Source organism: Perognathus longimembris, chromosome 18 (genome assembly GCF_023159225.1).
Source record: "Perognathus longimembris pacificus isolate PPM17 chromosome 18, ASM2315922v1, whole genome shotgun sequence".
NCBI lineage: Eukaryota > Metazoa > Chordata > Mammalia > Rodentia > Heteromyidae > Perognathus > Perognathus longimembris.
Window position 1 is genome coordinate 24,047,037 of NC_063178.1, and position 14,982 is coordinate 24,062,018.

The following is a 14,982-nucleotide window of genomic DNA, read 5'->3' on the forward strand; positions in this document are numbered from 1 at the left end:
GTATATGTGTATATATGCATGTATGTATATATGTATGTATATATATGTATGTGTGTATACACGTGCACACACACAGACACACACACACATATATAGTGTTAATCCTGGAGCTTGAACTCAGGTCTGGGTGCTATCACTGAGTTTTTTGGCTCAAGGCTAGAGCTCTATCGCTTGAACCACAGCTATACTTCTAGCTTTTTGGTGGCTATTGGAGCTCAGAGTCTCACAGACTTTCTTTAACATGCTAGCTTTGAACAATAATCTTCAGATCTCAGCCTCCTGAACAGTTAGGAGTACAGACATGAGCCACTGGCACCTGGCCAGAACTACTTTTAACTAGAGTTGTTGAAGGAGAAATTCTTGAAAAATATTCTTAAAGGATGCTCAACAATATTTATATATAAAATAACATTGTGTGGCATTATGTATATATATAAGCAATGATCAAGAAAAGTCCTTTTGGTTCTAGGTCAACTGTCCTAGAGATGTTTTAATTTCTTGGAAGTAGATATTCATTGCTATGAAATATGTTTTGAACAGTAAAATAAAATAAAGTTGAAAAATCCCTTAAAATGTGTCAACTCAATGGAAAATAATACAAAAAGTCAAAACAAAACTCTTAATATCTAATATCTGCTTAATAAGTTTCTATTCACACCTACTGCATGGATGAAATTATAAGTCATAATATTCATGATTTTTCCAGGAGCATATAAAACTGGGGACCTGTCAGTATTGAGCCCGACTCTCTATCTTAGAATCCATAAAGCTTCATAAATTTAATTTCAGAGGTTACAACAGAGAGTATTTCACTATTTCCATTTCTACTTCCAATTATCTTATTTTTCCATTCTTGCCCCACTTTTCCTCCTCATTTCTGAAACTTTCAGAGTGGACTTATAAAGGCTATTAAGACAGTTATCAAACCTGCAGACCAAAGAAATAGCTAGTAATATAATACTAACTTTATCAAATTATATGAGAGTCAATGTGAAGTTCCATAATCCTCGATGCAAAGTGCCAAGGTGTACGATAAAACCTAGCTGTGGCTGGAAGGAAAGTTGCCTATAGTGTAGCTGCCCAGAGGAAATAACATGATAAAAATATCAAGGCTACAATTTTTTTTAAAGAAAACACACAATTAAAATGACTTATTATTTCTTTGCTCTACAGAGACTGGCTACTTCATTTATAATTTCTAAACAGTTATGACCTCAGGGGAAATGCATATCTTAATAAAACAATGCAGCTACTTTTGATTATCAAAAGCTTGTGGCATTTTAAACCTTTCTGTTGCAAAAGAAACATTAGCACATGAAGACGTTTTTATACAGTCAGATCTCAAAAAGCTATGATGAAAGTATGAGATTGGAATATAACTATATTTTGAAAGAAATGAACTAGAATAGATTTAGATAATAAACTAAGGTTCTATAATTTGCTATTATTTACAAGGCAAGAGAAGAGACTCAGAAGAACACTTTAATTTCTCCTATTTCTATAGAGAAATCCATGAACAAAGAAATCCAATGAAAACTAATGAACATCTAACATATTTACACATGTAGATAGGAAACAGATATAAAGATGCTGCTATTAAACGGTTTAGCTTCTGCATGGCAAAGGACATAGCTAACACACACAAACATATATATATACATACATATGTACATACATGCATATATATACACATATACATGTATGTATGTATATCTACACATACATATAGTATAGATACACTTATGCTTAAAAAACTATTAACAAGGGCTGGGGATATAGCCTAGTGGCAAGAGTGCCTGCCTCGGATACACGAGGCCCTAGGTTCGATTCCCCAGTACCACATATACAGAAAAAACGGCCAGAAGCGGCGCTGTGGCTCACGTGGCAGAGTGCTAGCCTTGAGCGGGAAGAAGCCAGGGACAGTGCTCAGGCCCTGAGTCCAAGGCCCAGGACTGGCCAAAAAAAAAAAAAAAACTATTAACAAGCAACTTAGGTTTTTGAATTTTTGAGGGAAGGATAATTAGTATTTCAGGACATTGCTAGCCTACAGATTGGGAGCAGATTTTTACTAGCTATACAGTAGAAAATGGCCTTGTATGAAAAATATACGTAGAGCTCAAAAATTAACCCACCCCCATAACAAATCCTCAAAAAAACAGCCAACCCATTAATAAGTGGGCTAAAGAATTAAAAAGAGACTTCTCTGGAGAGGAAGTAAGAATGGCCAATAGACACATAAAGAAATGTTCAACATCTCTGCCATAAAAGAAATGCAAATCAAAACTACATTGAGATTCAATTTAGAATAGTCATTATAAAGAAAACAAATTATAGATGCTTGCATGGATGTGGCCAAAAAGGAAAGCTACTACACTGTTGTTGGGAATGTAAACTGGTTCAGGCACTCCAGAGAGCGGCATAGAGGTTTCGCAGAAGACCTTAGAGCTCCCCAAAGACCCAGCAATCCCACTCCTGGGCATTTATCCAAACGATGACAAGTAAGAGGACATTAAAGCTACCAGCACAACCATGTTCATTGAAGCTTTATTTACCATAGCTAAGATATGGAACCAACCCAGATGCCGCTCAGTAGATGAATGGATCAAGAAAACGTGGTATTTATACACAATGGAATTTTATGCTTCCATCAGAAAGAATGACATTGTTCCATTTGTAAGAAATGGAGACTTGGAAAAAATCATAAGTTTAGTAAGCCAGACCCAAAGAAACGTAAGTTCCATGATTTCCCTCATTTGTAATAATTAGTATATGTGGGGCACACCCACCGATGCCTTGCATCATTAAGAGGCGGTTTTAGCTGGCCCCGCCTCCCAGCCTTGGGACCACGTGTAGCCAAAATGGCACCTGGTGGTGAACCTGGAGGCGGTCCATGTAGATGTAGGCCGCCCTTTAGGGAAGTCCCTCGGAGCTCCACCCTGGTGGACAGCTTAGGCATCAAATCCCAGCCCCTACGATAGGTGCACATACCCCTTCCCTTCCGCCAGCCTCCAACCCCTTTAAAAGAACAGCTCATTGCCGCCATTAAACCAGTCTTAGCGCTGACTGGCTCCTGGACTGTCTGTGGGTCCTCCGACAAAAGGGGGACTGGGGTGGCAGTTCGTTGGCCCTTTCCTCTTCTTGGCCTGTCCGGGTGGGGCGTGTTTTCCGTCTCTCCTGCAGGATAGGAGAGCCCGGGAGGGTAAACCCCCCCACAAGTATATGCCTAGGAAAGTTCTAGCAGAGGTTCACAATAACCCTATATAAAATGATGTTAATTGAAATATCTCCACGATATGGAAACAGGAGTGTGTGTGTGTGTGTGTGTGTGTGTGTGTGTGTGTGTGTTTTAGTGTACTGCTTGTAGTTATTTCTTTGGTTTCCCACCTCACGCCCGGTTTATGTTCTGTGACCACTGTTTCTGATTCCAGTACTCTTTATTTTGTACATAAGTTTATCTGGTTCAGGGAAGCAAAGGGGAATCATAGAAATGGTGGGACAAAGTGAACCAATACAACAGCCATACTCACTGGACACTATATTGGAAATGAACTTTAAAATTTGGGGAAAAGAGTTGCAGGGAGGGAAAGTGGGAGAAAATGAGGGACGGGGTAACAGTGTTGGAAACTAAATGTACTCATTACTTTACTTATATAACTGTAACCACTCTGTACATCACCTACATAATAAAATTAAATTAAAACCAGAAAGACACCATAGTGATGTAAATAAATAAACTACAAAAAAGATGATGTTAAAGAACGTGTTAATATTGAGAGGAATAAAAGCACTATTTTTCAACAATTTTAACAATTATATAAATGGATGAGAACAGACCACATTTAGTTTGAAAAACAGTATTCAGTTTATGTTAAGAAGATCCATGATGAAGTATTGAAAAATTCAGTCAGATTTACACAAATTTGTCAAGGAACAATTACACAAAATGCAGTCAATCAAAATCAAGCTTATTTAGAAGAATTTTCAGCAATAAAATGACATTATAAAAGCAGAGTTATGGTCAAGACAGATTTCCTAATTGAAATATAAGCAATCCTGAGAATTAAAAGTTCATGAAAGCACATGGACTTTACATTCAGATGTGGTTTTTTGTTGTTGTTGTTGTTGTTTTGGTGCCAGTCTTGGGGCTTGAACTCAGGTCCTAGGCCTTGTCCCTGGGTGTTTTTTGTTCAGGGCTAGTGCTCTACTACTTTAGCCATGGCTTCATTTCTGGCTGTTTGCTGGTTAGTGGGAGATAAGAGCATCATGGACTTTCCACCCCACACTAGTTAGCTAGGATTATAGGAGCTACCAGCACCAGCCATTCAGATGTCTTGAACCCTCAATACTAGCTTTTTATTAGCTGAGTGACTGTGGCAAGTTGCTTAACATCCTGAGCTTCTTCCCTTATACAGCAAGTGTCCTAAGGCCCAACTCCAAGTACTGCTCCAAGGGTAAGCAGCAGTTCTAAAGGCACAAAGGAGTCAGGCAGTAGAAGTCCCCCTCGGGGACATGCCAAGACAGAGGAAGCAAAGTCAAGGAGTTAGAAGCTTCTTGGGCTGCTGCATGACAGACTCAGGAAGGCTTCTGTCTTCCATCACTGCTATTTCCAGAGATGGAGCTGTTGACCCACACCATGAAAGCTAATAGTCAGTGATTTTTCTTACCCCCCCCCCCCGAAAGTAAAACACAAGAAGGAATTATATAACAAAGCATCCAATACCATGAAAGTATAAAGTGCTACAAGAGTTCAGATACTGTAAAAATATGCTACTGAATTTTAAGTTTTTAAGTTTCATACAAAAGATTTTCAATATTGCTTTAACTAGATGTTATTTCTCACTTTAAAGGAATCCAATTTTTCATCTGACAGGATAATTTATAATTGAGTTTAAACTTACCTTTTTATACAAAAAGCAAGTTTAGAGTGGCATACATAGTTTTATATTCCTTAAAATAGTGCAATGCACTACATATAGGAATAAAGACTTTTCAAAATATATGCGTAGATAGAAACCCCTTGTAAAACTAATGCATGCTAGTAAAATAATCCTTAAAATTTTACTAGCTATTCTAATATTTCTCAATGTATTTTCTGAAAAGAACTAAGTTCAGAGCAAAAACATATTTAAATAAAAAAGACTAAAAATCAACAATTTTTTGCATTTTGAAATTAGATAAGTCCTTCAATATTGATTATAATTTGTCATCTCTTGCTGGGCAGAATCTTTTCATGGTCTCTATTGTGCTGGGCTGAGATGTGTGCCAATTCATTTTGCTTGATTTCACATAGTGTTCATACTTAAAGGTATTCCTTCAAGCCTCATCTGATTTTATAAGTCAACATGTATGACTCAGTGCAGCTGCAGAGATGTAGAATAACTGAGCTGCATAACAAGGAATGTTTTGTATAATCTTCTCTGAGCTACCTTCTTTGTGCTCTTGTCCAAAGCAACTTATCAGCCTTCTTCCTATCTCTCGGTTTCTTTTCCCTCCAGCCTGCTGTTACTGTGCATTCTCAGCTGTGAAGGACCATTTGTCCTCATTTTCCATGGCTTCACTGCAAAACTAGGCAAATTTAGCTGCTATTTCTCTGTAATTTATTTGTAACCTTCATTTACCTTTTTCTTTCAATACTGCTAAATAAAGTAACTTCATATAATGGAGATAAATTCTCTGGCTATCAAAAATGCATACAAAAGTGAATGGAAAAACTAAAATACCACATCAGGAGATCTTGCCTTTGGAGGGATTATTATACATCACATCTTTAAGTAAACTAATATGAAATAGTAAAATTACTGAAACACATTAAGCCATTTGCTTATCTTTCTTTTATACATTTGACCTAAGTGATAATAATGTATACAGTTTCAAATAAGAAGGAGATAATTGAATAAAAAATGTCTCTTCAAGAAAGAAGATCCTAATAGAATGAACACACAATCAAAGTATAAAATATTATTAAGTCTAAAATTTTTGAAATAAATGTGCTAATAATTGGGTCATTTTTTCAAAAAACCACTCAGCTATACTAAGACAAACTTAAGTGTCATTTAGTTTGACATCAATCATTTTTAAATGTAAATGTATTTTACATCAGAAAAATTCAAGACATTTCGCAAATCATTGCTTATTTTCCTCTGAACAGTAAATGGCAACAGATTAATTTTTCTTTACTGTTGGAAACCTGGTTGATATCAGAAGTTTGTTTTTCTAATTTGGCATATTGAAGACTATAATCTGCAAGGTGATCATGTAAAGTGCTAATGCTCACACCTCTGCAATAAAGCTCATCAGTCGTCCCTCGCATGGCAGCATCTACTCAGTCTTCTTAGACAGGAAGGAAAGTGTGAGACCAGCATAGAATGTCTCAGCATGGTTAACCTGGTCTTTTTTTTTTTTTTCAAATTTTTATTATCAAACTGATGTACAGAGAGGTTACAGTTTCATATGTTAGGCATTGGATACATTTCTTGTACTGTTTGTTACCTTGTCCCTCATACCCCCCTTCCCCCTCCCCCTTTCCCTTTCCCCCCCTGAGGTGTTCAGTTCACTCACACCAAACAGTTTTGCAAGTATTGCTTTTGTAGTTGTTTGTCTTTTTTTACCCTGTGTCTCTCAATTTAGTATTCCCTTTCAATTTCCTACTTCCAATACCAGTATACACCGTTTCCAATATACTCAGATAAAATTACAGAGATAGTGTAGGTACAACCACAGGAAGGTGATACAAGAACATCATCAATAATAGAAGCTACAGATACACATGGGACGTTGAAAGTAGTTACAACTGTGATATAACAATTGTCTCCCTAACATGGAGTTCATTTCACTTATCATCATCGTATGTGTTCATAAGGGTATAGCTATTGGGCCTTGTGATGCTCTGCTATGACTTGCCTAAACCTGTATTAATTATTCCCAATAAGGGAGACCATAGAGTCCATGTTTCTTTGGGTCTGGCTCACTTCACTTAGTATAATTTTTTCCAAGTCCTTCCATTTCCTTACAAATGGGACAAAAACATGGAACGCTTCACGAATTTGCGTGTCATCCTTGAGCAGGGGCCATGCTAATCTTCTCTGTATCGTTCCAATTTTAGTATATGTGCTGCCGAAGTGAGCACTTAACCTTGTCTTTAATGTCCAAAGCTGAATATTTGGGAGTGTATGGAATGACTAGAAAAAAAGGGTAAAACACAGAAAGTTCTTATTTTATTAATTTGACATTTGGAAATAATCTAAAAGTTCTAGGCCCCTAATTTTATGCTGCTGAGAACATAAAAATGTTTAATTCTGATAAGACATTTACAAATGAACACAGAAATACAATGAGCATCTAAATAAAAATAAGCAATGATTTAATGAAGTGCAATAGATAGCCACATTTGCAAGAGGAGTAGGATGTTCAGAAACTCAAGACAGTAATATTATATCTGACAAGTGAGAACAAAGGTGGGTTATAAAGGTTATTTATATCCTCAAATGATAAAGATAAGAATTCAAAAGTCAAGCCCTAAAATAGCTTTAACTATCCCTGGATTAAGTGAAACATGGTGAATTCTGACTTGCCTAAATTTAGAAGTGTTAGGAATCAAGTGGGCCTTATAAAATTCAGTCCATATCAGAGCATCATTCTAAAGTTGCTTGCTAAGACAAAGTGAAGATAGGGAATATTAATTAGAGAACATCCTGTTTACATTTTATGTTGTCAATTCTAGTGATTTCTTTCACTAAAATCTTCTGCCTCAGGCTATATCCTTATCCACAAACTATAACATGTTTCAATTAAATAATTATCTTGATATTTAAAATGTTTAATTCTCATATCATGAACATGACTCAGGAAAGATTTTCAAATAATTAATTCATAAGTTTTTAACTAGATAATAAGTGCTAATTCTTACATACTGAATTCAAAAAGGTCACACAAACTGATAGATGTTTTAATTAGCTTTCTTCTCTGTGATGGATCTTTTCGTCTAAAATACATCTCTCATGCATTAAGATCAGACTATTCAATTCAAAAAGACACAAGAGAAATAAGTATATATGGAAATGTTGACAGTAGGTAATTGTTAAAGTAATGTTAAAAATTACCAAAAGAAAGTACAATGTAATCAATTTTTAAAGCTATTGTGTTTAGCATCAACAAAAGTTGAAATCTTATTAAACCAGTTTTTTCTGAAAGTCATAACCTTTTTAAATTCTGCTAAACTGATGAGTGACTCCAAATATCTATCTTTAACTTCAACTTCTATTTCAATCTCGATATTAATATTTTCACTTGCCTGTAAGGCATTTTTGCCTCAATAGCCTATAGCAACTCAAACTGAAGATGTCATGAACTAAATGTTTCCCATCACTTTTATATTCAGGTTAGCATACTGACTAAATCTAATTCTTTTAAACTTACATTGTAGTCAAAATTTACCTTGAAACACTCATAGTTTTTAAGTTTGGCATTTTAATAACTTCCAAAATTTTGTTAACAAACTGTTTCATTAAATAAATCTGTGTGTGTGTGTGTGTGTGAGAGAGAGAGAGAGAGAGAGAGAGAGAGAGAGAGAGAGAGACTGATAAAATAAATGCTTCAGCTGGAAAGTCATGTCATGTTGATTCACCTTCAAGGCAAGAGAAAATTCATCATTTTTCATGCATGAACTCCTCTATGATTTAGTGAATAAGATAAACAGTGAAAGTCCTAAGTAGAAAAAGTGAAGGAGGTGGAGGAAGAAATGTGAGAGAAGAGAGGAGAGAAGGAAAAAGCTATGCATTTATATATGTGATTGGCATACGAGAACTCCTTGGTTTCACACAGATAAATGTGGGTGAGGCAGACAGGGTGGGCAGAGACAAGCCTCTAGGTTCAGGCAAGTGAAGTCATAATCCTCTCACAGATGTCCTCAGTTGTGTTTAGTAGACTCTCCTCATCAATAAATACCACAGTGCCACTTTTTAATATAATTTTATCAAAGTCTGTTCTCATTAAGTAAAATACCTATATAAAAGTAATTTCCTTATTTTACCTAATCACTAACTTTCAATTTCTCCCAAGCCTAATTCCTCACTTGTCTGTTATAAAGGGATAAAATAAATAATATACTCATAAATATATGGTGTTACTATTGCTAATAATACTCCAATGACTGCAGTTTTCTCTGTCTGCTTTTGGCTACATTGTGATGGCCACAGAAGAGAAATATTTATGCTCAGGGAACAAAAGTGTTGCGTTTGGGAAAATGACGGGCACACCTGGAACCCTGGACAGGTTAAAATAGGGACTGAGGAATAAATCAATCACTGCTAGTTCATCCATTTAACAAGTTTTCCCAATTGAAAATATAGTCTCACATTACTGATTGTTACGAGGCAAGCACTCTTGCCACTAGGCCATATTCCCAGCCCCTTTACTGATTGTTAATGGGTGTAATGAATAACAACTATAGCACCAATGATGATGACAGCTGAATTTCTATAAAAGCCACTCCACATTAACTGACAAAAACTCTTTCCTCACTGTGCCCTATTATCATCCTTACATTATCAATGACGTGCCAGAGTATCGGAGATAAAAAAAAATTGCCTAAAGATGCTGTTTGGGGGATATTGGAACATGAAATGTGATAGAGGAGAGGAAACGGATTGATATATAGTATCAAGATGTGTGGCGTTATAACAATAAAATCTCCTGGTACAACTAATATAAACCAATTAAAAAATACTTGCTCAGCTGGGTGCTGTGACTCATGCCTATTACCCTAGCTACTCCAGAGGCTGAGATCTGGGGATTGTAATTTGAAGCTAGCCTGTTCAGAAAGTCTTACGTGGTAAAACACTAGCCTTGACCCAAAAAAAGCCTCAGAGCCAGCATACGCACCCATGCACACGGACACACCCACTCGCACACACACACAAGCAACTTACTCAAGGAAATTGACAGAACTCATCTGGGGAGATGTTGATGGAAAAGTGTACATTTTCAGTTATAGAATGAATAAGTAGTATTCAACCTGCCCTTGTAATTTCAAAATTCAATTTTGTAAAGCTGTCATTTGTAAGGCTATCTGGAGCTTTCACTTACTGCTTTGTATTGTTTTTCTTTTCTCTTGTTTTTTTTGTAGGTGTGAGACCGGCATTTGAACTCAGTACCTGGCACTTTGGCTCATTAGCTACCAACTGAGCCACAATTCCAATCCCTGCTTTATGTCTTTTCCTGTGTTAATTTTTGGCAAGAGTATATTCATTTATTATATGTGCAATAATCAACTAAAGACAACTTCCAGTTAAAGAAGAGAGACCAATGGAAGGAGACAGATATTCTAGTTACTTAAAATACACAAAACAAAACTGGAACCAAAATGCAACTGATGTAGTCTATTTATAAGAGATTGCAAAAGGAGATCATTCCAAGTTGTCTCTAGGGCCTAAACATTTAATAAATATTTATGGAAGAAGGAGGTAAGAACTATAGATGTGATAAGAAAGGAAATAAGGGGGAAAGCCTAGAACGAAAGAGAATTGACAAAAACTTATCATGTAAAACCACATAAAGAAAAGATAACCATTCTCTGAAGCATTCTCTGAAAGACTTATCTGCAGTTGACTAGCAAATAAGCTAGAAAAAAAAAAAAAGATAACCACAGTTACAAGATCATGGGAAGGAAGGCAGCCATGACACGAACCTGGATCGCCTCCAGTTTTCTGTTCTCTTGGGGAGCAGCCCTCGGTCATGCTTTAGTTCTGCTCATGTTTTGGCCCTTACTGCAAAGGCCACGCATTTCATCTTCCAACCTGTGGCCTACTTCCACATTAGCCTGTTCCTAGAGTTTCGCTGACATTCCATACAAGGAAGGTGGGTTGTGTTCTGAGTGCCTCTTCTGTTTCCACAAAGTGGCAGGCATAGGAATTTCCAGAACTATTTCCAGACTATTATTTTCTTTTCTTGTTTGTATGATTATTTGTGGGCTTGTTTTTTAATTTATTATTAGTTTACCGAGTTCATTTAGGAAGTCTTATTTTATGAAGATTAATGAAAGCTTAGCAACAAAACCATACAAGAAGAAAAATCAAGATAATGGCAAAAATAAGTTCAGAGTTCTCTGTCTGCACGCTATGAAAACCTAGGAGCGCTACTCATGGGATGGTGAGAAATGTATAAACTCTGGATTTATTGGCTCTGTAGTCTTAGGGAAATATATAAACTCTGGATTTATTGGCTCTGTAGTCCTAGGGAAATCTCTATTACATTACTATTAATTTTAGTCTACTGTAAAAGCTACTCAAAAGGCAATATATCCAATTCTTAAAGAACATGCTGTGATGGTCAAATGTAGCATAGCTCTATGAAATATATTTGTGTGCTCATTTTCACTGCATACCAAATTATTTTTAATATAATGTCTATAAATCAACAGTTAAATTCTAATCCTGTCTTCCTTAGACATAAACAATTTTGTCATTCAATGACTTCTTAAGTTCAATTCAGACATGAGTGATTTTTAAAAAATATATTTCAATTGTGGTTATACTTGAAATAACATTTTTATAACCTTTCAATTTGTAAGTCATTCTCCTGGCTTCAGATAATGCCTTTTAGCCCAAAGTACATCATAAAAACAAATAAAGCAACATAAATGCCATTTGCTATTACCAAAACCCACAGAAGGTTTTGTTGAGTTAGTCTTCCTTATCTTATCTGTTGATTTAAAATATTAGGACAAATACAAAGGAGTGGTTCATTTATCTCATGGCTGTTGTAGAAAAAAATGTTGTGTCTATTTGCTGTTGAGTAGATTAATTCATGTCAAAAATCTGTTCTTATTACATAGTTGTTTACAATTGATTTTGGCAGATATAATTTTATAGCGACCCAATACAATGAGCAAATAGGTTAGAATTTGTCTTGAGCATGTCAGCCATGAAATAATTAAATAGACTCTGTTCAGTTAATTAAAATGACCACAGTCACAAATCTAGTCATTAACATGATTAGACCACATGCCAGATAACATACAAAAGGTTCTGAAATAGATATATATGGAAAGCCATAAAATATGATCTCAAGAGAACAGAATGAAGATACAAAGATAGCCATTAAGACAAAATGGATTCATTAATGTTAAATCAGTTCAAACCCTTTCTAAATTACATTCAAACTCTCCTCTTTCTCAGTCACACTTCTTTGAAAGCCAAGGACCGGCTCACCATATGCCTGTGGTCTAAACGCATACATCATGAAGGCTGTTCTCAGACTTGCAAAATTTACAAAGATTTTGTGACTTCCTGACTCATACAGAGCTGTAAATAGAACTATTTGTTTCAAAGCAGTTCTGTACTAGTTTGGATACAAGCAGAATAAATTAATCCATGCAAATAGACAGGAAGATGATTTGATTAGCTTTCTGAATCTTAAAATGTAAATTGTACAAGTGGTGCAAAGTTTTCAATGAAGACTAGGGTCTTCTAAGACAAGGGTCTTATTAGCTGAACCTTTGTGGTATGACAAACAACAGGAATTTGCTCTTTTCATATTCTTTTCCCGAGGTACCACTCAATTTTAGTAAAATAGATGCAAATCTCTCTTTAGCTCTCACCTCTTTTCTGAGCAACAATTCTGAATATTCTCAATAAAGGTCAATGAATGACTTAACCTTAGCATGTCTAAAATCAAATCACCTCTTTGTTAATGGTTTCATAACTCATATAAAGAATAAAATTCTAGTCTCTTTATTTATCATGCTATTGCTAATATAATGTCATTTCTACTTCCTGGTCTTTAGAAGTCATTCCCTATTTTCCACTCCTCATGTTACTGCCCTTTAAGCACTCCCCCCCGCCCCTTTCCGTTGAAAACTATTCCCACAGATCGCTGTCTGCTGTCTACACTTCCAGCTTCACACATTCTTAACCACCTTCCATATTCAGCCAGTTTTGCAAATTACAAATGCATTGATGTCATTTCCCTTCCTATATCACCAAAACAATGATTTATGCTATATATAAATCCCAATTCTCTAGATTAGCATTTAAAGCCCTCCATATTCTAGTCCTATCAACCTTCCTATCTTCATAAATCATCCTACAGACTACATTCTATGCTCCTTCTAGCCACAGCCATCTCTTTCTCCTTTCCTTCCTTCCTTCCTACTTTCTTTTTCTTTTGGTAGTACTGGGGTTTGAACTCAGGTACTCTATGCTCAAGCCATGCTTCCAGCCCCTTGGTACCTGTTATTTTTGAGATGGGGATCTAGATTTATAGCCAAATTAGCCTGGACTACAATTTCTCTATTTGTGCTTTGGCACATTGCTGGCATTGCGTGTCATGATAGACACCGACTAGTTGAGTTGCAATCAGAAGCTCATTTCCTGAGCTGTCATCAAATTATGATTTCTCCATGTCTACCTGCTTAGTAGTTAAGTTTACCAGTTTTGAGCTGGCTCACCCAACATAGATGATATTTTCTTACCTAGAAAATTCATATACAAATCTTAATGCAGTTCAAATACCACCTTTTCTTGAAGATATACCTCAAGTATCCATTTAAAATCAAGTGTTACTGTCTCTATATTCCTATATACTTTCTCATTTAGTGTTAATATGTTTATGTCTATTCTTTTCATTAGCTACCTAAAAATTCTAGAAAGTACTTCACCAAAAGCATCGATGCTTTGGAACTTCCATGACAACTTAAGCATTAGCTATAGTGTAGAAGAATCTGAGAAGACATTTGTTATGGTGAAGAAATTGAGTGGGTTTCAGGATGCCTAAAAATACAGAGACTATCACGTCCTCCTGAGGATGCTTGAGGATCTGGGGCTGTTCAGTAGTAAACCAGAAACACCTACCATTGACTCATGTTTTCTAATCAATCATGTCAAGATGACTCTACTTTTTATTTTTGGTGGTGGTGGTACTGGGGATTGATATCTGGGCTTCATGCTTGGTAGGCAGACACTGTACACTTCCTCCACACCTCCAGCCCTTTGCTGGCGTTCGAGTCTTGCTTCATGCCCAGGCCAGCCTTTGCTGTGCTCTTCCTACATGTACTTCTGCATGTTTCTGTGGATGACAGGCACGTATCACTGTACCTCACCATTGATTGAGACAGAGTCTCCATGAACTTATTCTTGCCTATTGACTCTGAAATGTGATCTTCCAATCTCTATCTCCCAAATAGCTAATGATAGAAAATGGCAAACTAAGAGCACTCTCCTTTTCCCTCGACAGCCATATCTTAGAATTGCCCTTGTTGCTTCCTTGCTCCCATCTCTTCCCTCTCTCCAAATATACCCTGAAGCTGTAAAAGAGATAATCTGGATTGAGGGCCATAGATTCTGTTGACTTGTCTGCTAAAAACTGATAATTTTCACAATAATCCCCTTTCTCTGTTCCTCTCCTGCCCCTCTATTGACAAACTGCCCCAGACCCCTTCCATACCTGACTTCACTCTCTTGCCCTAAGAAAAGGAGACATCATTGTAAGAGAACTCACCATGGTTGCTCCAGACTGGCTAGAAGACTGGCATCCTTCTCAGACTTTTACCACTGAAAAAAAGTCTATTGGTCTGTTGAGTTTGCTTTCTACTCTTTCTTTATTCAGATACTCTCATGACTCAATTTCCTTATGGCTAGCATTTTTAAAATTCCTCCTTACAAAAGATTACATTATTAGGAAGTTCAATCATATTATGGAAGACATTCTCAATGAAAATAGTGCACTTGGGGGCTGGGGATATAGCCTAGCGGCAAGAGTGCCTGCCTCGGATACACGAGGCCCTAGGTTCAATTCTCCAGCACCACATATACAGAAAACGGCCAGAAGCGGTGCTGTGGCTCAAGTGGCAGAGTGCTAGCCTTGAGCGGGAAGAAGCCAGGGACAGTGCTCAGGCCCTGAGTCCAAGGCCCAGGACTGGCAAAAAAAAAAAAAAATAGTGCACTTGGGAGATTAAAAACAAGTGATCATTATTCTCTTAGACAGATA

General features: G+C 36.5%; 1 protein-coding gene and 1 non-coding gene across 2 annotated transcripts in view; both read right to left on the reverse strand.

Annotated features, from left to right (window-relative positions):
- Gpr158 (G protein-coupled receptor 158) overlaps nucleotides 1–14,982 on the reverse strand; it is a 296,234-nt gene that overhangs the window by 105,263 nt on the left and 175,989 nt on the right. The window lies entirely within an intron of this gene.
- Nucleotides 7,020–7,126, reverse strand: LOC125367358. Its single transcript, XR_007214056.1, has one exon. It is a non-coding gene; the product is annotated as a U6 spliceosomal RNA (small nuclear RNA).